The 21966-nt window shown below is 40.4% G+C and overlaps 1 long non-coding RNA gene across 7 annotated transcripts in view; it reads left to right on the forward strand.

The window, feature by feature from the left end:
- The window catches only part of LOC106483320 (uncharacterized), a 294920-nt gene that overhangs the window by 110237 nt on the left and 162717 nt on the right, over nt 1-21966 (forward strand). For 4 of the 7 annotated variants that reach the window (XR_010883360.1, XR_010883355.1, XR_010883359.1 and 1 more), the window contains exon 3: nt 14561-14615. The exons of 2 other annotated variants lie outside the window; for them this stretch is intronic. This is a non-coding gene — a long non-coding RNA (uncharacterized lncRNA). Of the gene's footprint in view, nt 1-14560; nt 14616-15328; nt 15384-21966 lie in introns of all 7 variants that reach the window. One more of the 7 variants, XR_001292338.2, reaches the window with a different exon arrangement.

Raw genomic sequence — 21966 nt, forward strand, 5'->3', positions numbered from 1 at the left:
GGAAAAGGATGGTGGCAAGTTTTTTTTGTTGCTTGACCACAAGAAGCTTCAGTTTTTATTTTGGAAAGAATGCTATTGCTAACCTGGGAGAAAACCTCTGCATCGCCCCTGCTACATTGATTGTTTTGCCAGAGCAGCAAATTGCCAAAGGACCAACCTCTGGTGACAGCCGGTTCAGCTGCATGTGGGTTCTGACAATTACAGATGTGAAAGTTGCTTGCCCTTTGCTCTGCCCCTTGGGCCAGCTGCGAAAGCTTGGGCGTTTGAGTGGGGAGCCACGACCTTTTGTGATGGGCCTGAACTGTTCACACTGCACCTGCCTAGGATTAGGTGTTGTGTCAGTGAGTGATAGGTCCCCTGCTTTCTGTTTGGTGGTGGTTGTTGGGGTGTGTATTTTTTTTTTGTTTTGGGTTTTTTTTTGTTTGTTTGTTTTAGCCTTCTCTCCCCCCTTCCCTCCCCCCTCCCAAGACATCAGAGGAGATGGTGATGTTGGAGGAAGCAGTATAGTACTTCATTTATTCAGACAGTTTAAAATGCCTAGATGGAAATAACAATTGCCTTCATTTGTTCAGGAACAACAAAAGCCTTGACCCAATGTTTGACCCTACATGCTTTCCTTTCTCTTGTTTCTGCATCTTATAGCCAAGGAAGAGCTGTGCTGAAGCTCTGTGCTGCCTACGGGCTTTCAGGAAACTGTGACACGTAGTTCCAGCCGTCCTCCCCCCTTTCCACTTATTGTTTCAGGATTTGTCAGAGAACATGCTGAGATGAGGCTGCTTGTTTTCTTTCTTTTTTTTTTCTTCTTTTTTTTTGGGTCAGGTCTGGTGCTGAATGGAAGCTGTTGCTTTATTTAGCTGATGGTGGGGAAGAAAAACACAGCTTAGAGTTAACACCCTCCTAGTGTTTATCCATAAATATGAAATAGTGTAAGAACACCAGACACATATGCTGATTGGCTGCTGCTGATGTCATTCTGATGTCACTCTACCCAGTAAATGAGTAGATCAGCTTTCCTTATTTGTATGTATAAATTCCATTTCATAATAGCACATTTTTGGGGCATTATTACACTTCTCAGGTGGTGGAGGACATTTAGGCCTTGTCTTGAGTCTGGCAATATTATGTGTCACCATGCATAAATAGATACATATGTGTGCGCTCTCTCTCTCTCTCTCTCTCTCTCTCTCTCTCTCTCTCGCCTTTTTTTTAAGTGCTTGTATGTGAGCAGTTGACATTTCTCTGAATTAAATGCTACTGAAATAGGTGGGAGACCCAAGCTAGCATTTAAGCCTCACATGGCATTATTGCAAGTTTAGGGAACAGGAGCGTGCGTTTGGGAGGACAGATAGATAAGGATGAGTCGACTGAAAAGAAAAGGGTAGCTTTGTAGAAATGATCAGGTTCCAATCAATCTGTCCCTCTTAAATCCAGGGTAAGGTATGAGCACTGCAGTTTTTTTCCATCCAGTGCTGGTATATTGTAAGATTATGAATGGGTACAGAGTTATCTTAATAGCATACTAATATTCCATGGCACGCATGTCAAGTAACTCAGTATTTCTAGTACTCTTAGGTGGAAATACTTGAGGAAGTAATAGTCTGCCCCTAAAAAAAAGGGGGGGAGTGGGAAACGGACCTCTTGAAGTTTGTAATTAGTTAGATTTTCTTACCTTCCAAGGCTGTCACACTAATCTAGCAGTAAGGTTGTATTTTACTGAAAGTTGGGAAATGTTATTTTTAAACAAAGCCTTTCTTTTAAGTAGTATGAATTTGCCTGTATAAATAGAAACATATTGGAAATTTTTTATTGTAATATTTCTCCTCAATTTCTTTGGAATAAAATCTCCCTTTCTATAATCCATCTCTCTCATTTGACTGGAAGTGACTCTTAAACTGATTTGGCAGCCCCTTGTATAGTTGTTGGAGCTGTATTTCCAAGGACTTGAAAAATCACTACTATCACAATTTATATGACCACTCAGGAATATTTTGAATGCTATAATTTTGGAGGATACCGTTTAGGATTAGCAAAATTAAGTAAGCTGGCTACTTTAGAAGCATTTTGTTTAGTGTTAGATCTTCTCTGCCTAGATATCTCTGAATTTTAATTGGCCAGTGGTCCATAAATTTGCTGATTCAAAAGGGGAAAAAAAATCATCATTATGAAATGCAGTGGGCTCATAGGAGATATTTCTGAGTTCCAGATTAGATCCACACCTCTGACAGGCTGTAATTATGTGTGAGCTCAAACCAAAACTGATCTAAACATGTATAAGAATTTCATAGACAGATTTTTGCAGGTGGTGACTTGGACAAGGTTAGCAACCTAAATCAATATTATTGCGTATTCCATCCATGAGGGAAGGCACTGCTCTGCTGCACCTTCTGCTGTTTTTTCTCCTCCTTCTGTTTGATCTTGTGAAAGCTGTTTCAGACTGAACAAGAAAGGCTATCACTCATTATCAGGCTACTTAATCCCACGCAGATGCAGTTTGAGCAACTATACAGGCCCTCAAGGTCGTACTGGCTGCAAAGTCGGGCAAAGCCTGGCTTTTGCAGATGACCTGAGTGGGAGGAGCAATGTTCAATAACATTTCATATCTGTAGCTTCCATACTCCTTTTTGCCATTCCCTCCCCCGGTATTTGTTCTTTCACAAGACTTTCATATAGCAGCTCTGGATGCAGAAGTAAGTATTGCTTTGCAACTAAGCGCTTTAAAAGAGTTGTTTTTACTTTTCATGTAAAAAATATAGCCAACTGAAAGGAAATTGTGAACAGGTAGACATCTTTCCTTTCATTGATGTTGGTGGTCTGCTTGAAGCCAGTTCTCTTATTTGCTTCCTCTCTCTATGCTCTGTGATTTTAAGCCTGCTTATTTAAAAATAAATAAATAAAAAAAAAAAATCAAAAGCAGGATGTTACAACTGGCTGCTTCTCTGCTCCAAATATAGCACTTAAGATGGCTAAGGGTAGAGTTTGCCAGACCCCACCACCTCGTTCCAGTCCAAGTGATCCATTTGTGTCCTGTTCTGTCCTACAAGCTACTTTACCTCCAAGATGTCATTTTTGTTATGATGCCATTATGGTTCTATGAACTGTTAAACTGCTATGTCTCCTTTACCCTCCCTTAAAAACCCAGGACACAGCCTTCACAAGATTATTTTAGGAGAAGAGACTTAAGACAGAGATAATTTAGGGAGTGTTGTCAAGGGAAGCAGATGAGCTGTGATTGAAGTGAATCTGGGCACTGAATAAAAGATCTGTAAAATCCTTAAAGTTTCAACTTAATGTGACTTTTGAGAAAGTTGGATGGGGTTTTGGGGGAGAATTCCTGACCTCAGTCAGCTGCGAAGATCTGCTGCTTGGCTTGTGGCTTGTGGCTGGAGCACTGAATTCCACAATTATACTGTGAACACCAGCGCTGGCCTATATTTAGGATACAGCACTCTGTGGGTAAAAAGCTACATATGGCATATGAGCACCCACTTATGAACTAAAAATACACATTGCAGCCCAGTTTGTCTTTGCAGCCCCAAGCATGACTTCATTCAATGCTTAAACAGCATTTGATTTTCCCCTGCCCTGCCTTCGCTGTCTGACCTTTTTTTTCTTTTCTTTTTCCTTTTTTTTTTTTCTTTCTCTCTCCCCTCCCCAGACTTTCCTCCTACAGTGAAGAATTGCGGACTCAGATTTTCAGCGTGTGGCTGTCACCACACCAGGCCATATGCAACTGGTACATCAGCCTAGGAAGAATGCATGTGAATTTCTCTATAGCAGGGGAAGGAGAGGGTTTTGTTGTTTTATATATACATATATGTATATAAAATTTTAATCCAAAGACACCTTTTTCCTTTTCCAAACTCCATGAGTAGCCATACTGTAAAAAATGCACTGTAGTGTAGTGCTATCCTTAATTGTATGTGTTACTGGGGAGGAGGAGGCTGTGCTTGCCAATTTTCATTTATCATCAGCTAAGGAACATCTGAAAAGTAAAACTAGAAGCAGTCCTAGTATCTCTCTTTTAAAGAGGAAGATTGTCTGCCTCAATAGGGCTATTGCCAGTGGTCTTGAGAATTGTGTAAAATTTAATGGAAGCATTTAAACTAGTCCCTCAGCAAGGGCAGTGTTTACTGCCTAAAATGTGAGCCCAGCACAGTGAGCAAACGCCCCATTTCTTCCCAAAGGATGCATGGGCTGCTTTCCAGTAGGGTGAGCATGTGTAAAAGGAGCTTGGGATCGGTATCCAGGAAGGGGAACTCAACCGTGCCAGCTGGGGTTATTTGTCAGCAGGTCCAGTGATTTAGGTAGAAAAACGTTAATGGCTGTAACTACCTCTGGGGCTTCCTTTCTGAACCTCCTGGTTCTGAAATTAAAGAGAAAAATAAAAATGGGATGAGAGAGAAGAGGAAGGGTGGTCCTGAGATAAGGTGATGCATCTGCTCCATGGGAGATGGAAAGCCTTACGTGACACCTCGTGTTGGGCAGCACCAGCCTCTCTGTGGCCTGGCCATGCTGTGGGATTGGCAGCGCTGCCGCCCTGAGTGCCAAGAGGTGGTTGGAGCCTGCGGTTGTGGAGGGAAACCTGCCAGGACTAGATGGATAGGAAAGACTTAAGATATCAATTAATCTACCTGTTTTTCCAAAACGAAGCTAGATTAAAGGAAGAAGGTGTGTTCTCATTCTCTATCTCCCTTTCTTCTTCATCCTTAAAGCAGAATGGTCAGAATGCAGAACACTTAGGGGATATTAAACTAGCTCTCTTATTTCTTTTTTGTGCTTCAAAGCATCCTTGCCTAGATTCAGACGGGAATAACGGAATCGTAATTCCTCTCAATTTGAAAATGTTAGGATTAAAAAAGAAGATATTCTGTTTGTTGATGTTCTTCATTCTTTCAGAGCTGCCACCAGCAGCTTCTCTCCAACTTGATCATTCTTCAAGAGAAAACTGCAAATTAAATATCTGTGGGCTTTCTAAAATGAAGCTAGATTAAAGAAAGAAGGTGTGTTCTCATTCTCTCTCTATCTTCCTTTCTTCTTTATCCTTAAAGCAGAATGGTCTGCCCGTTCTTTGAAACACTTGTTTCAGTGACAAGGATGAAATTATATAACTTATCCAGTGCTCATGTAAATGCATTCAGCAGCAAATTTTGGAAACTGGACTTCTGCCCTGTCAGTCTCCATTGTCCCATGCTTTTTTTTTTTTTAAAGCAGGGATGCTCTTTCAACTTTACATTGCTCAAAAACAGCAGGGGCAATAGCTTCTATTTTTCACTAGAAATACCACATATTGATGACATTTGATAAATTTCTAAAAGCTTCTTCCTGGAGAGAAAGGAAAAAATGCCACTAAAAACTCATGGGAAAATAAGGGGAAAATGACTCGAAATGGAATGCATGCAATTTCTGAGGCTAGAACAGAAGTTCCCAGGCAGTCCCCTTGTGTGTAGGTTACGGATAGCATTGGCAGGCGCACTTGCTCCTTTCTTTGAAGGGATGGGGGTGCAGACCTCACACCTGTCTAGCCCTGGCTTGGGTGCATGTAACCCCTGTACCTGCATATTGAGATAGCAGCTCCTGGCTCTTTTGGAGAACAGGAGTCAGGTGAGGTTATAAACTTGTGTATACATTTGAAATAGGTTGTGTGCCATATTTTGGAAATTCCTTGGGTAGAAGAAAGAGAGGAAAGAAAATATTTAGACTCTGAACTTGCATTTAATTTTTCTATACGTGTCTGATGCTTTTTCCCTGCATTTAAATTTGTTGTTACTCTGCAAAAGTTTTCCTTGTATCTTTTCCTGTTTTTAAGACCAGCTTTAATGGTTCTGGTGCTCCAGGGATCTCTTGACATCGCTGTTTCCAGCTCATCGTTTACTGCAGTGCCAGTTTATCCTCAGGTACCCCATCTTGTTTGTTTGAATTCCAGTTTATTCTTTTCTTTCCTGGATTCATATTCACAGCGAGATGAGAATTCCCTGCCACAGTCAGTTTTTGGCAGCTGGTCATCTTATTTAAAGTGCTTCCACATTTCTGGAAGAGAAGCCATTTTGCAGATTGTAAATTGTGGGTAAGTCATTCCAGAATACCTGCTTTGGAGACGTGTATCACTATGTACTAATATAAACCTATTCCAACTATTAATTTTAGGTTGCAACATAAGGTTTTGCTAAGAAAAAACATCCCAATTTCAAAGGCTGTTTAGTCACTGTGAGTCAACTTGCAGAATCATGTGCTATATGTTATATAAATACTTTTAAGCCTTCAGTAGTACTAAGGGGACTAGAATGTGCTTTAAAATTGAGTTTAGATTTAAATTTTGGAAACTTCTCAGAGGTCAAAAGCAAGGGAAAAATCAATGTTCAGCTCATTGGTGAATTGAGTTGCCAAAGGAATTTGAAATCCAATGCCATCTGTGTTGCTAGATCCTGCCTTAAAACAACATCAACAGACTATTGTCATTCTTGAATCACTACTTGATATATTTTTAGTTGCCACAGAACAATCCATTCTTGACTCCTTATTTCTATATTTCCTGGGAAGGTTCTCATCCAAGACAAAGGAGAATGTTGAGCATGGAATAAAACTATGCTGGGATGCAACAGACCTTTGAGTCTTTGATCATAGTATTTTTGGGGATGTGATCTCATATCAAAGAGAAAATTAATTATGCAGTGTTATTTTTCCTAACACCTGGATTGCATGCTGTTGCTGCTTCTGCTGCTGGCTAGCTGTTGTTTTTCATAAATCACTCCGTAGGAAAAAAATTAAATCCTGTGAAATGATGGAAAAAAGAAGTCATGGCTATGAAGGAGGAAAGCAACATCTAAATATTTAAATACCACCCAACAAGTTCAGAATCTTCAGGAATTTCCATTTTCCTTGGCTTGTTTCCTTGGCTTACAGCTTGGAAAAGAAACCTACCTAGATATCTGGAGTTTAAAAATAATAATCTCAGCCTACATTCTGGATATTTAAAAAAACTAATAAATGAAATAAACCTGAAATGTCTGCAATCATGTGCTTTATGGTTCCATCTCAGACTTTAATGAAGGCCTCTTACGCACTCCAGGGACTTTCACTGATGCATACAAATGAGGCCATTCAGAGAGTTCTGTGATAGGGATATTTTCTTTCCAGTATATTTTGATCGTGCCAACTCTCATTTTGACATTTGGTTTGCACAAGTAGATTTACAAGTTGTGAAGCTATTGTTTGTAGCCCCGTTTTTAAACAATGATGGGGGATTGAAAAGGGCAGGCGGGTTTGTAACTCCTACAAAAACAGATGCCTCTTTCAGCCAAATTCATGAGATGTGAAATAAGCTGCAGCACCATTTTGTGTATTTTTCCCCCCCCCCTCCAAAATCAGAGAGACAGCTTATGATAGCAGGAGTGCTGTCAGCTTTTGCACTGATGATAACCAGTATTTACAAATAATTTTTATATGCTATGCTATTTGTTTTCTGTAAACAGTGATGAATTAAGGTCTAAGAAAGTAACAAAATAAACTTGTAATGCCAAATGTTTCTTTTTCTGCCTAGATTTTTCAGAAGACATTATTTGTTAATTTATTTACTGATATATTAGTGGTGACTCTAATATTTTTACATAAATGCTGACTAGAAGTTTAGTTGTTTTTAATATCTTTCAAGGCAAGTAAATGCAGACATTGGGGGCTGAGATTCCTAGGAGATTCCTCTATCTTTTTCCTTTCTGTGTCGGTTTCATCAATGAAATATATTGTTTGACATTGATCACCACCAAACAGTGTAAAGGGTGATCCTTGATTTACCAAGTGCACTGCTGGACCTGGAAGAGTACCACCATAAATTCACTGATTTCTTTAAGTGAGTTAATCCTCACTTGTATATGTAAAGAAAATGTTCCCAAATTTCTTCTGTAGTGGAAAATGGGAGTTTTTTAATTTGTTATGCTCAAGAGTGAGGAGGGAATGCTATGATTGTCACTCCCTGCTGCTAGAATAAGCACCTGGATTTATCAAAGCATTTATTCTAATCAGTGGGAGATGTTTATCTATGTAAAAAGTTCTCTTGCTTATATACTGTCAGTTATATATCTCCATCTTGCGTATAGGATACACTGTTCCACTGCCTGAGATGATTGCCCTGGGCTTCACCCCTGGATTCCTGTGTGGGGATTATTCTGTGGTCGCATGAGAGGCAAGTCAGAAAAAAGAAGTTAGTTTGGTTTTATTCTTTGTGAACTGATTCCTTTCCTTTCTGTCTTCACGTTACATTAAATGTGTAACCTTATGTTAAATTGGTATAAAACAGTATCCCTTCTTCGTATTTCCAGTCCTCTTTGTACTGATGGATGATATTCCATGGAGTTAGTTTTGCAGAAGTGGTGAGCTAAGGGAGTTACTTACTTACATCAGACTGTTTTGAGCGAGGCCAATATAAGATACTATGAAACATGATTGAGGTATAGTAATGTAATTGCCATCTTGATAAATCACGTATTAGGTGAGATTAGCCTTCTCTTCCCCAGACTGAGCAGTCCCAGCTCTCTCAGCCTCTCCTTGTATCACAGATGCAGTCCCTGCATCATCTTTGTGGCCCTTCACTGAACCCACTCCTGTAGGTCCCTGCCTTTCCTGTACTGAGGAGTCCAGCACTGGACCCAGCACCCCCAGTGTGTCTCACCTGGGCTGAGCAGAGGGGAAGGATCACCCCCCTCCACCTGCTGGCAGTGATCTGCATAACGCAGCCCAGGAGGATGGCCAGTGAGGGCAAATTGCTGGTTCATGGTCAACCAGAGCCCCCAGGGCCTTTTCTGACAGGCTGTCAGCCCCAGCCTGTCCTAGTGTAGGGGGTTATTCTGCCCCAGTCACAGGACTTCGCATCTCCCTTTGAACTTTGTGAGGTTCCTGTTGAGGTCCCTCCGAGTGACAGCACAGCCTCTGGTGTATCAGCCATTCCTCCCAATTTTGTATTGTCTGCAAACTTGCTGTGAGGGTGTCCCATCACTCCAGTCATTAATGAAGGTGTTAAACAGCACTGGCCCCAGTATCAGCTGCTGGGGTATATCACTAGTGACTGGCCTCCAGCTCATGCCTCTGATCACATGCCTTTGAGCCTAGCAGTTCAGCCAGTTTTCAATCCACCTCACCGTCCACTTATCTAGTCCGTATTTCATCAATTTGTTGATGAGGAAGTTACAGGAAACTTTGTCAAAAGCCTTACTTAATGTCAAGACAAACAACATCCACTGCTCTCCCCTCATTCACCAAGCCAGTCAGTTTTACCATAGAAAGTTATCAGGATGGTCAGGCACAATTTCCCTTTCATAAATTCGTGCTGACTACTCCCCGTTACCTTCTTGTCCTTAATGTGCCTGGAAATGGTTTCAAGGTTTACTTGCTCCATCACCTTCCCTGGGATTGAGATGAGACTGACTGTCCTGTAGTTCTCCAAATCTTCCTTCTTGCCCTCCTGGAAGATAGGAGTGACATTTGCTTTTTTCCAGTCCTTGGCAACCTTCCATGATCACCATGACCTTTTAAAGATAGTTGAGAGTTGGCCAGCATCTAAAGGTAGATGATGTTGGCCAGCTCTTTCGGGACTCATGGGTGTATCCCCTTAGGCACCATGAACTCATGTATGTCCAGTTTGTTTAAATGTTCCCTAACCTGATCCTTTTCCACCAAGGGTAAGTCGCCTTTGCTCCAGACTTTTCCACATGTCTCAGAGGCCTGGGATTTCTGAAGGCAGATCTTACCAGAGAAGTACCTTGGCATTTTCAATGTCCTTTGTCACCAGGCTACTGTCCCATTCAGCAGTGGGCCCACATTTTTCCTTGTTTTCCTTTTGCTTCAGATATATTTGTAGAAGCTGTTCTTGTTTCTTTTGCCTCCCTTATCAGTTTTAACTCCAGGTGGCCTTTGGCTTTCCTAGCTCCAGTGATAAGTAGAATATGGAAAAGAATTAGATACTGCAAGCTGATACTTTCCCGGAGACACTGGTGGGCAAAAGAATCCTGAAAGCTTCTGGACAACACCTGAGACGCACAGACAGACAAACACATATGGGATACAGTAAATTGGTAAAGGACAAATTGGGAACAAGGTCATGTGAAAAGGTCTTGAGGAAAGAAGAAAGTGTCTAGGGGTCTGTCTGCCTGGTGCAAGTTAAAATTTCAGTTCCTTTTTCTTTCTTTAAATATGTACTGTGATGAAACCACCAAATGTGAAGGCAACATCTGGAAGAAATCCAGAATGTGATCTGGGGAGCTCAATATACACAGGACTTGGGCAGATGAAAGATGAGATGGGAATCTTACTTGCATCTCATGATGTACTTTGGCAGGAAGGGGAAGCAGCTAGGGATAGGACACTTTTCCAAGGGGTAGGAAATGCACAGAGTCCTTAAGAAATTCTTCATGCATTTCAGACAAGGCAAGCAGTTTTCCTGACCTTGTGAGCATACCAAAATCATAATAGGGCAGAGAGCTACAAAGCACATACCATAGACCTCAGAGACGTGTGGCATAAGGGATCTCCTTGAGTGCTTAACAAGCAAAAGATGACAGGAGCCCCTGCAAGATGCCCACTGCACCTTGCAGGATGCTCCTGGGTCAGGCAGACATGGATGCCACACTGATCTAGTGAGATTGACCATTTTTGTTGTCTTGTTTTCACACCAGGGAGACTGAAGACTTCATTTGCTTTTAGTGCACATTCTGAAGGGCAGTGTGACGTAGGCAGCATGGGATCCTGGAAAATAGGGTGAGATGTCCATCACTGTGCCTGAGCTGGAATCGGCTGTCCCTGTGTCATTCCTGACAGGTGTTCCTCTATCCTGTTCTTAAAAAATCTCCACTAACAGTAATTAGCAGTCATCTTGGGCAATCTATTCTGATTCTTAACTATTCTTAACAAGGGAGAGATTTTCCTGATGTTTAGTGTGAAAGCTTCTTACCAGAGGGCTACAGTATAAATGGCCCTGAATGTTTGTTGTATGTGTTTTCTGGCCTGGGACACCCCTGAGTCTCTGCTCATGTTAAATTTACAGTCTACTGGGGAGATGTACGATGCTGTATTCTAAAATGTTTTCTGGGGGCAGGCTCTTTTTCAGTATTCATTATACACATGCTCTTATGTTCGCCTGGGGATTTCTTTTGCTTTGCTATTTGTCTTTCAGCTTTTCTTCATGTGCATAATAAGGGATCACTATTTGCTTAGAGATTTTTCAAGCCCATTTAATAAAGGTGAGAGTTAAATACTTTTCCAAACAGACTATGATGCCTCCTAGACTGATCAGTGGAAAACAGGTTAGACCATGCCCCAATTCTGTTTTGGTCTGTGCACGTTGGATTTCTTTTCCATGGAAGCCAGACCAGATTGACCTAAGGTTGTGGAGCTGATGTGTGCTTAAGGCTTGGCTAGACGGAGGGTTGGATGGCAGCTGTGATGTGCATGCAGACCCTGAAGCTCAAATTGTTCTTGGTTCGCTAGCTTGGATGTAACCTGTAATTACAGGTTCTCCATCTGCACTCTTGTTCCCCTTGTTTTTCTGGGCATTAGGGAACTAGGAGATGGTGCTAAAATGCTTCTATAAATATGAGCTCTGGACTTCATTGTTTAGCATGGAATGAAAACAACACTGCTGTTGCACAGCAAAGTGCAACATTACCATTTCTTTCTGGAGCCTGAATTAGGTCTTTGGAATTATACCAGCCTGATAGGCAGAGGCAGTGTGTCATGGAGATGGAAGTTTTTCCAGGGGTTTCTCTCTCTTGGAGGGAAGAAAGGACTTGAAACACCAAACTAATGTTTTCATGAGGTGTTGTGTGAATGCTTTTGGCTTTTGAATATTCTTTTCTTACCAAGACAAAGGTCCCATAATGCTTTTCACATAACAGATACTTAAAAAATTGATTTTGTCAGAAACCCGATAGCCTGTTGTAAAACGGTTCAAAAGGGAAGATGTTTTAAAAGCCTGCACTGGATTCCACTCCAAAGAAGCATATGTAGAGTATTTCAGCCATGTGCCACAGTTTTTATTGTGAGCAGGTATGCCCCCTGCATTCGTTATTAAAGTGCACGGCATCGATTTCTATCTAGTCGTTACATAAGAGATTTTTTACATAGTTATTAGGCTTCATTACCTGTGTTTTAAATAGATGTGTGGGGCATTTGGATCAGTTGTCACCATCTAAGAACAACTCTAAAAATGAAGACAAGCAATTTGTGCTTAATGTAGTAGAAAAAAGGGGGAGCCAATAGGAGGAATTGGCAGGAAGGAACAGGGGGAATGGGCGTGAGGCAGTAATCCAGGAAGATGACTTTTGCATTTGTATTTTGAATGGATTTCAGAGGGCAAGATTGCTTCTGTCACGGCCAGAAGGAAGGAGATTATCTTGCATCTCAGCAACAGTAATGAGGGCCCGGGTGAACGTTTCGCTTTTATGGGTAGAAAGCGAAGGCAGGGTGCTAAAGATACTGAAGTCGGCAAGATTTTGAGCCAGTCCTGGATGTGTGGAGTTGGGCAAAGGACAGAGCCAAACATAATGCCCCAAAATCACGAGAAGGGGAATGGTGGATAAAAGAGGAGAAGAGGTTGAATGGCAGCTACATGTTCCCTCGTCAGAATACGTTTCTGTTGACCTGCAAGAAGTTTCTTTGGGGAGTCACTGTTGAAATGTCTCTAATTTGACATTGCTTGTATTATGTTTTTGTCCAAGTTTTATAATATGGTTACAAATTCAGATTTATATCTTGTAGATGCCACAACTATGCCTCATGGCGGTGTAGCTCACTCTGCTCTGTGAATTAGGAAGCTAATCAGGCTACACCTTCTGTGAAGCATTGTGTTTCCTTTCCGTGATAAGGGAAATAGGATGGGTAGGGAATCTAGCAGTGGAAGCAGGCTGTGAAAAAAGAATGGTCTGTGACTTTCAAGAATGACAAAGGCGTGATTTCTAAATCAAAATATTTTGGGTTCTGGTTAAAATATTGGGTTCTGTGGTGTTTAAAAGAAAAACTGAAAACTTTCATAGAAAGCCAAGATATGCTTTGTGAAAAGCACTGCTTACAAAGAAGCTTATTTTTCTCTTAAAAAAAGAGTCAAAAGTCTTTTTCCATCCATCCTAATTTAATCTCTATTTCCTGTTTGTTTTCATCATTTGTAGACTGGGAAGGAAGCTACTGTGTTTTATGCATTCTCCATGCTACTGTTTCTATTTCCGCTATATGAAATTGGCTTTTAAACCAGTGCAACAAAAGACCTTTCTTTGCAGTGTTTTTGGTGCACTGCATAAAACGTAGACCTAACAGTCGAAGCTACAATCAGAATAGTCAGTTTTCTCATGCTGTTCATGACAAGTAAGAAATGGAATAGAAATTGTATATTATAGAAGGCTTTTTACTATGCTGCAATTATGGTAAGTTCTGGAAAAACACGTAGTAAAGAAGATGTCTCTGATGGAACATTTCTACTAAAGTTGGTTCTTGATTTGGGCAGGACACTTAAAGTGATTTAGCTTTAAACCTTGATATATATATATATTCAGTATTAAAAATCTTTGCTGAAATTCCTTTGGTTTATTAAAAGGAAATATTTTCAAGTTGTAAAGTTAATCATTTTACCTGTTGGCTCACTCTTACCCTGTCAGGCAGCCTGGATTAAGAAATTCAGCTGTTTCTGCTTTATGGCTTTTTTGCTGCTCCTGCAGAACAGTGCTCTTTTGTTTAGGCTCTTAGCACTTCAGGTGACAGATTCAAATTCCTGCAAACCTGTATTTTCACTTACTGAAATGGTTTGTGGAAATATTACTTTTCACAGTAAGATTTTATAATTACAGTGTATTTGCTTTCTCTCTCTTCCCCAACCCCCCCTTTCTCAAATTGCTCATTTATTTTATAGGGGAAGAGCTTCTTTACAAGGATATTTTCAGTGATAGATGCGTGGATTTTTTGTTTTGTTTTTTTTTTTTTTTTTGTATGGTAACAAGTCTTTGATCACCTTGACTATGTGAAGAGCAGCTACAGCAGCACATAGCCCAGGGCTGAAATCTGTACATAGCAGACCTTCTGTATTTTTCCAGTTTTGGGCCTAGTTATGGCCTATGAACTAGCAGAAAATCTGGATGCCATCTGGACTCTCATTCTCTCTGTTCAAGCATAGTCTGGAAGGCTGGAAATCCTGCATCACTCCTAAATCTTCAGGGAGTGTCATCTTATTATTATTTATTTTTTCTTTTTTTAATTGCACTGTGGGAGAACCCCAAGTTCTCTCAGGATTGTGAAAACACACAGTCTGCCTTTCCCAAATCTTTTGAGGTTGTTGCCTTTTTTTTTCCTTGAGGAAGGACATGAAAATCACTGCGTAATGGGCTTGGTTCAAACTTTTGTGGAAGATGTGACTTGAATAAACCCTGGAGCTAACCTCACATGAAGCCTGCTTATTTATTTAAAAAGTAGAAAAGAATTAATAAAATGATAAGCTGATTTTAGTAAAGTTTAAAATGTTTCTTCATTCCTGAAGTGCTATTGAAGAATTGCAGAGGATCATCCTGATAAACCTTTGTATTTTCTCCTCCAGAAATACAGAATCACAAATATAAGGACAGTGAAGATTGAAGAGAAACAGTGTTCATGTAAGCAATTTGATAGTTTTGGAAAAAATGCTCAAACAAAAACAATATTCACCTTTTTCTGGATGTTTGTATTGGATTCAGGGTTGCTGTGGATCCAGTTGCATTGTATATGTATGTCGACTGATTCTGCGTCACAAGCAGGAATATGCTAAATACCTTTTCCTTACTTGACACAATGCAGCTGAGAACTTTGCCTCCCTGAGAAAATAAGTGTGTCCCTTTTCACTGAAAAAGTCAGTATTTGTTACTTACATAGGGAGATATTGTTATCCCGAACGTTTTCAACCAGATCCAATTTCTGTAGAAGGCTGAGCAGCAGAGGCAAAGTGCTTTGAGTGAGGAAGCACGAGACTATGAAGACTGTGTCTATCCTCTCCCCCCTTCTCTGAGTTACCATAGAATAATGAATGGGCATTAGTTACTTGGTTGCAAAAACACTGCGCATACCAAGCGCTTTACGTTTTACTGCGGGGTAAATTAAGTGAGGTCAGCAGTGGGCAAGCCATGGACTGTAGTGTAGACTTCATCTTACTGCCCTATAAGCCTTGTATTTGCTTGGATTTTTGCAGTGGATTTTTACCTAATGCCCCCTTGTTATATTCTAAGTAACAAAAACCAAATTACATTTCTTTCACCGATGACAAAGCCAGGGAGATCCTGACTTGACCCTAACTGAATATGTTTGTTTGTTTGTTTGTTTGTTTGTTTTCTAGTTGTGGCACAGAGGTGATCAGAGCTTGCGACTATGGTTCTGTGATGGACTATACGGTGACATTTCCTCTTACCCACATGTTTGGGATAGGGAGGGGGGGTTGAATTTTCTGGTCAATGAAAATTGACCAAAATTGGTTTGAAAAGTGACTTTATAGAAACATTTCATATGGTCAAGGTACTTCAACTAGTTGTTTGATATTACATTATAATTTGTGATGATGAAAGCTTAAACATTTTGACTCTTACAACATTCAAAACATGGTAATTATTTTTGGTGGTTAAATTTCAGTGAAATTGGAAGTCTGGAAGAAAACTGTTCAGCTGTCCGTTTTCAGTGTGCTAATGAAACACACTCACTCTGGTATGATAAGCTTATCGGGAGCTTGTGCCAAATTGACGGGTAAAGGTTGTCTTGTAATGTGAAGGCTTGATTTTTGTATTTTTAAGAGATTCTTTTGTCTTTTCAAATATCTGACAAAATCTTTCAGTGGCACTGCGCTGTAGGCTTCCTTTACAGCAGAATTTTTTTTTATACATTGCTGCTATCAATGACTCTTAACTTATTTCACTGACCAAGACAGTGAGCATTGGTGTATGATCTGCTAGTACACTCAGGCAGAAGGCTCTTCTATACACAGAATACTAATTGTCAAAATGAAGCTAGTGGTGATTGCTTCATATTTTTCAATGCTCACCAGAAGCTATTGTGACCCAGACAGTGTAGCTGTACCCAAAGGAGACATGTCCCATGTTGTCATCAAGTTAGCTTTAACAATGTAGGTTGGTGCAAAAGTCACAAGGGAGGGAAGAGTATGCTATAGCATTAAAGTTCATGTGATAAGTTTGAAGTGATGACTTTTAGTGATCCACCAGCTTTTTGTCAAGATTTGGAAGGTTTTGCAATGTTCTAGCTTACATCAGCTTTCTTTTCTACTAAGACCTGAGGTCATGGAGTAGGAGGAGTTGTTGATTTGCTGATATCTTGTTTGCTTAAGAGGCTCTTGCCTAAAATTGCATTTTGGTGGCTGTGGATTTTTTCTTTCCTTGCTGCAGGCCAAGGAGCGGTACTAAAAGTTTCTGGATGTAAAGTAGGTGATTATTCAATTTTTCAAAACTCTTAATTGGGGGTTGATGAAGCAGTAATAAGGCAAAACATTGTTAGATATTGTCTGGTAACAAACTAGCAATATGGTGAATAGGAATAGATCAATCAAGCTCCTTCTGGCCCCTATTTTTAGGACTTGAATTTTCAGCAGCTTTAATAACTTTGTTTCTATTGTTGCTCTGATTTTTGTTTGACTTGCAAGTTTGTGCTGTTGCCTGTTGTATTTCCATACCCATGAGTTAATTTGTCTCTCTTTACGTTCTTCAGGTGCTTAAAGATGGAGTGAGTCAGTGTTTTGCAGGTGGAGGTTTAGACAAGTTATGGATAAAATAATAATAAAGGTTCTGTCTAGATTTTTATCTCAGCCCAACGGAGGCAGATGGTTGATAGATGAAGATGAATCTGGGTGGTCTTGATGCCAGAGATTGCCATGAGAATGGATGCTCACAGCTGGGGGGACAAGAAGAGAAAGAGATACTAAAATCCTGAAATAAGTGTATTAGCCCTTAGTTTAGCAGTGCAAGAAACCTATCTGTATTTGAAAGTTCCCCAACAAGCTATTTTAGCTTTGCTTATCTTAAAAGCAGAAGCCGATAACAGTAATGCAGACAGGAATACCTAGCTTATTGTGTGGGTAGAAATACTGTGATGCATGAAAAGACCTGCTGGAAGTTAAACCTCATCACTCCTTTCATGCATTTATTTGTTTTTTGACAAATCAGGGCTTTAACAAATGAGACTTGGAGCATTTGGGTGATATGGAGAAGTTTATAAAAAAAGTGCATTACCAGAGCTGTAACTGAAATGATTTCATAGTTTATTTTTAGATGCTCTGGATTTAAGCTCACTAATTGAGGGCGGGGGTGAGAAGGGAAGGTTTGCGTGGAGTTGGGTTAAGCTGAGGTTATCTGTATTTGCCTCAAGCTTGGAAGAGTTGGCAGAAGAATTTACTAAACTTTGTGAACTTGCATAGGCCTAGCCCTTAACACACACATGAGTCCTTGAAAGCTTTCTGAGCCTTCCACTTCAGCCAGCTTCTCTAACAAGCATACCACAATCCTTCCCAGCCCACGCTGGGAGGATATTAAATACTTTTTTTTTTTCCCCTAAAACTCCTGCTCCCTGTTCTTCTGCCTTAATTTTCCCATTCCAGCCCCCCATATGTTCCTGCATACTGAATGAAAATAAGAGTGCCGTTTTCCCCTTATTTCACTGGTTACGAAGCTTGTTTCACAATCGTTCTGTGCTTCGGTTTTTCACCTACCACAGACTTAATGTATTAAACTGGGCCAAATCTGGCACTCCTTATTGCAGACAAAGGTTTTATTGAAGTCTTTGGGAATTGTGCCTGGGACTTAGTGAGATTGCAGGCAGTGGTATTTCAAAGAGGTTTCCATAGTGTCTTGATTTGATTGAAGTAACCTTTTTTCAGGGGAGGTAGCTTAATCAAGGCACTGCTTTCAAGTTTTAAAGTGTCTCTGACAAACAGTTACCTGGGAAGAGGTTTGAAATACCTCACTTAGTGTTTCCAAGCCTTGGTGAGCAGATTTCCAGCCACTTCCACTCTTTGTTTTCTATTTGAAGGCAAACCCTGACAGAGATGCACCCTCCCCCCTCAAACTTAGACTGGACAGTTTCAGAAAAGGGCAGAATAGCAACAAGACAAAGCAGTGTTCTCCTGAAAGGAGAAGTTATGGCAGCTTGTTATCCGGCAAAAGTGATTGTGTGCAAGTGATGTGATGAGAGAAACAGCCAGGCTGACTCTGACTTTACAGCGCTAATAAAACAGGAATGGCGGGGTGGGGGGAGGGGGAGCCTGTAAACCTTCCCCCCTCCCCCTTGCATGCACACACACTCACTCTGAGATTGATGAAACAGTAGCAAGGTAAAAATCTACTCTTTTGAGTCTGTGCCGTTGTCACTGAACCACTGGAGGCAAAATAGTGCTTTGGGTGTTAACCAGACTGACTTGCCAATGAACAGTGAATCGCTTTGTGGAGTTAGCACTGGTCCCTCAGCATGGATTTGGGGAGGAAAACCTCTTGTATGCACAGCACTGGGCTTGCTAGAAAAGCAATAGCTGGAGTGAACTTACTACCTGTAGAGGTTCTGCATATTTATGGCAAAAATGTGACATACCTATTTTTTTAAGACTTCAAAGGAAGAAAATGAAAGGGAAAAATATATACTATGTCAAAAATCGCAAGAGTGTCATCTCCTAAATAGGGTATGTAATATGTCCCACACAGAGTGATGCTGTTGTAACCAAGAGAAACTTAGAGAATTGAAGTATAGCACATACATTGGTTTCCCATTAAACAGCTTAAAGAAAATATTAAAATAAAGCCTTTTCTAAGATGCAGTGCAGTGCGAAGGTGTGCCTCCATTCATGGCCGTTCATTTCTGTCGGGGGTATCATTATGTGATAATAGGAAAGGCCATGCCAGTGGTATATTCTTTCAGCCCCTGCTTTTTCCTAGTGCCTGATCAGGTGTGTCCGCATGTCTTTAAGTGCATTACACTCAGGTTAAAAAAAAAAAACCCAAAACAACAACAACAAACCCTCACACAAAAAAAAAACAAACAAAAAACTTTTTAAATCAGACTTGAAGGCAATCTGAAAATCTCATGTGCTACCTCTACTTGGAGAGCAAATCTGCTTCTGTTTGGACTGTGGTGGTGCCACGAGCTCAGTCTGCGTTTACCAGAGGGTTTAGCGGCCGGAGGAGGTGACGGAGGGAGGCAGCAATCCCGCCTGGAGAAGAGGACCTGACACTGCGGCTGTGGCAGGTTGGGATGATGGCTTCTGTAATTTACTGGTGCCTTGTGTGTGCGTCTTTTCCACTGAGTTTAAAAAAGGTTTGCCTCTAAGTACCGGGTCTCCCAGAAGACAAACCACGTTAGTGCCCGTTGGTGGTTTTTCTTTTTTTTCCTTTTTTTTTTCTTCTTTTTTTTTTCCTCCCTGTGGAAACCTTGGTGAGCCTCTCTCTTGTTTGCTGACTCTGCTGGGCCTCTCGGCATCGCTGCCTTGTCTCCGTCTGCTCAGTGACTTGTGAGGACAGGTAGTACCGGGACAACCCGTGCAGTGAGGGTACGACTAGAATAGCATTCTTGGCCACTTGTACGTGTTTTTAACTTAAGTTCATGAAGGTCTATTGAATGAAGTTACCAGAGCTATATACTAAAAATGTACTTGATTTTTAGATGGATAGAAACAAGTTTTAATTATTGAGTCATGTCTGGATATAGAATGGATTTTTTTAACCACCAAGCCTTTCTATACTGTGTGTATATAGGAAGGACCTGGGGCAACTGCCCAATAGCACAATCGGGAAGGCTTAGAAAAAATAAACGTTTTGTGTTAAGATGGGTTATATATTTTTGAAACAATCATATCTATGTGTTCTGGAGTTTAGTCTGTGCCAAGTTTTCTGTTTGTGGTTTTGTTCTTGCATTGTGCCATTTCATTTCCTTGGAGGTTTTTTTTTTTTGCCCTGTTCTACTTTTTGTTTCAGACATGTGCTACATTTTTTCTTTCTTCCCACCTCAAAACAAAACCTCTGTTTTATTGTTTTTCATATTTTCTCAGTGATGGGAACCGAACCGAATGTGTTGGACTAGTGGTTGAATTTCTGTTGCTCAGCTCTTTTTTTATGTCATTGATTTTTACAGTGCAAATTCTACAACAATTAACATTCCTCCGGGCTGAGAATAGCTCTAATGGAAGCCTGTCTACGAGCTGAGAGAGCAGCAGAAGTGGTCTGTGAGTGGAAAGCTTAAACTGTGAGGTTAAACAGGTCAAATGAGAAGAAACAGTCAGTTGAAAGAAGTGAATAATACAGGGAATTACAAGGGAAGGGAAGAAGTTTAATGGCCAGGTTTTGTAGTGAGATTTTTACTTACATATAGGTAAATTTTGTTTACTCTGATGTCAACATTCAGAAGTTTAGTCTTGTTTCCAAAGCTCAAAGTGTGTTTTTGTAGAAATATGAAAAGTGGGTTCTTTTATTTTGTTTTGTTTCTTTGAGTACTGTCTTTTCCACATACTTCTGACTTGGTGAGATTCTGCTGCTCTTCATACACATAGTTTTTTCAGATTTCCGTTCACTGAAGAAGAAAATATCTTCAGTTGGCAAAGATAGCTAATGGCTTGCAATCTGTAAATACTTTTTGCTCTTTTGGAGGTGCATGTGAACCCAGTTTCCAGTAGTAAGACACCACAAATGTTATCTGCTTGCTTTTCCTTTACCATCTACAAACAGAGTCCGAGATCAGATAGAGGAAATGTCATGTTGACCTGTGGTTGTCTCTGAAATATTTTTGACTCTCAGCTTGATTAGTAAGTTGTCTTTATCTGCAGTAGCAGATTTCTTGTCTGTAATAGTGAAGCTTATTTTCTATCATGCATTATTACAAATTAATGCCATGGAAGACACCTATTGGAGGGGTCCAGTCAAATCCCTACAGCACTGACAAAGAATCTCTCTGCTGTGGTTTACAAAAAGGCAATAAACTCAATGTTTCTGGTATACTTTGTAGCTCAAATATTTTAGCAGTGGGTTCCACGCAGGAGCAAAGTTGAAATGCATATTGCGCTGATTTCTTAATCTTTGTAGATGACTTCTCCTCTATTTAAATGTAACAAGACAAACTCAAAAGAATAAAAATTTGTATTCTGCATGTGAACTGAAAGAGCGAGAACTGCCAGGTGTAGCCTGAATGAGGCTCCTTAGTTATCCTCTAAGAGGAGCCCCATGGGTCCAGTGGAGGTTTTGCACAGTATGTTCAGGGTTGTTGCCTTCAGTGGGATTTACTGCTTTTTCTTTTCTTCTCTGATGAACATAAACAAGAAGCTGTTTCTTTTCTAAAATTCATTGTACTTTTGCTGATTTGTGATCCTATGCTAACGGTTTTTCATTTTGTACAAATTCATCTTTCCTTGTCTTGTTATGTGTAATGATAATGAGTAATGAGGAAATGGCTTCATAGGTGATAAAGGACATTACGAAAGTCCTGCTGTGAGTTAACTGTAAGCTAAATTGTGTTCAAATCATTGGCCTTGGGCACAGCTCTCCTGCTGTGTTTCATCCTTCCTTCCTCCATTCTCTGTTTTCTGATAGGCTTTGCAGTCTGGTCCTTGCCAAGAAAGTGTACAGCACTGGAAGGAAAATGGGACTTAATTGTATTTAGTGGAGGGTCAGGAAGGGAGGAAGAGAGATAAGGATTTAATATCAAGAGCCAGCGTTGATTCTGAATATACACATGCTTTTAAGGTCCGTTACTAAACTGTTTCAAAAAACCCCTTCAAAAATATCGGTCATGTTAGTAAAATACTGTGATGTTTGGCAAGCTTTTCTTCAAAACATTAACTCTGCAGGAGCTAACACTGAGTGCACTAAAAACCTTTCTTTCCCCTAGCATCTCTCTCCTCCTTTTGCCCCCTATACAACCGACCACTAAGCAAAAACTCAGAAACAGCTATTTCCTATCTTCTGTGTTCAAATAGCTTTTCTTGCCGTAGTGTACTATAAG

The sequence above is a fragment of the Apteryx mantelli genome, chromosome 2 (assembly GCF_036417845.1).
Source record: "Apteryx mantelli isolate bAptMan1 chromosome 2, bAptMan1.hap1, whole genome shotgun sequence".
NCBI lineage: Eukaryota > Metazoa > Chordata > Aves > Apterygiformes > Apterygidae > Apteryx > Apteryx mantelli.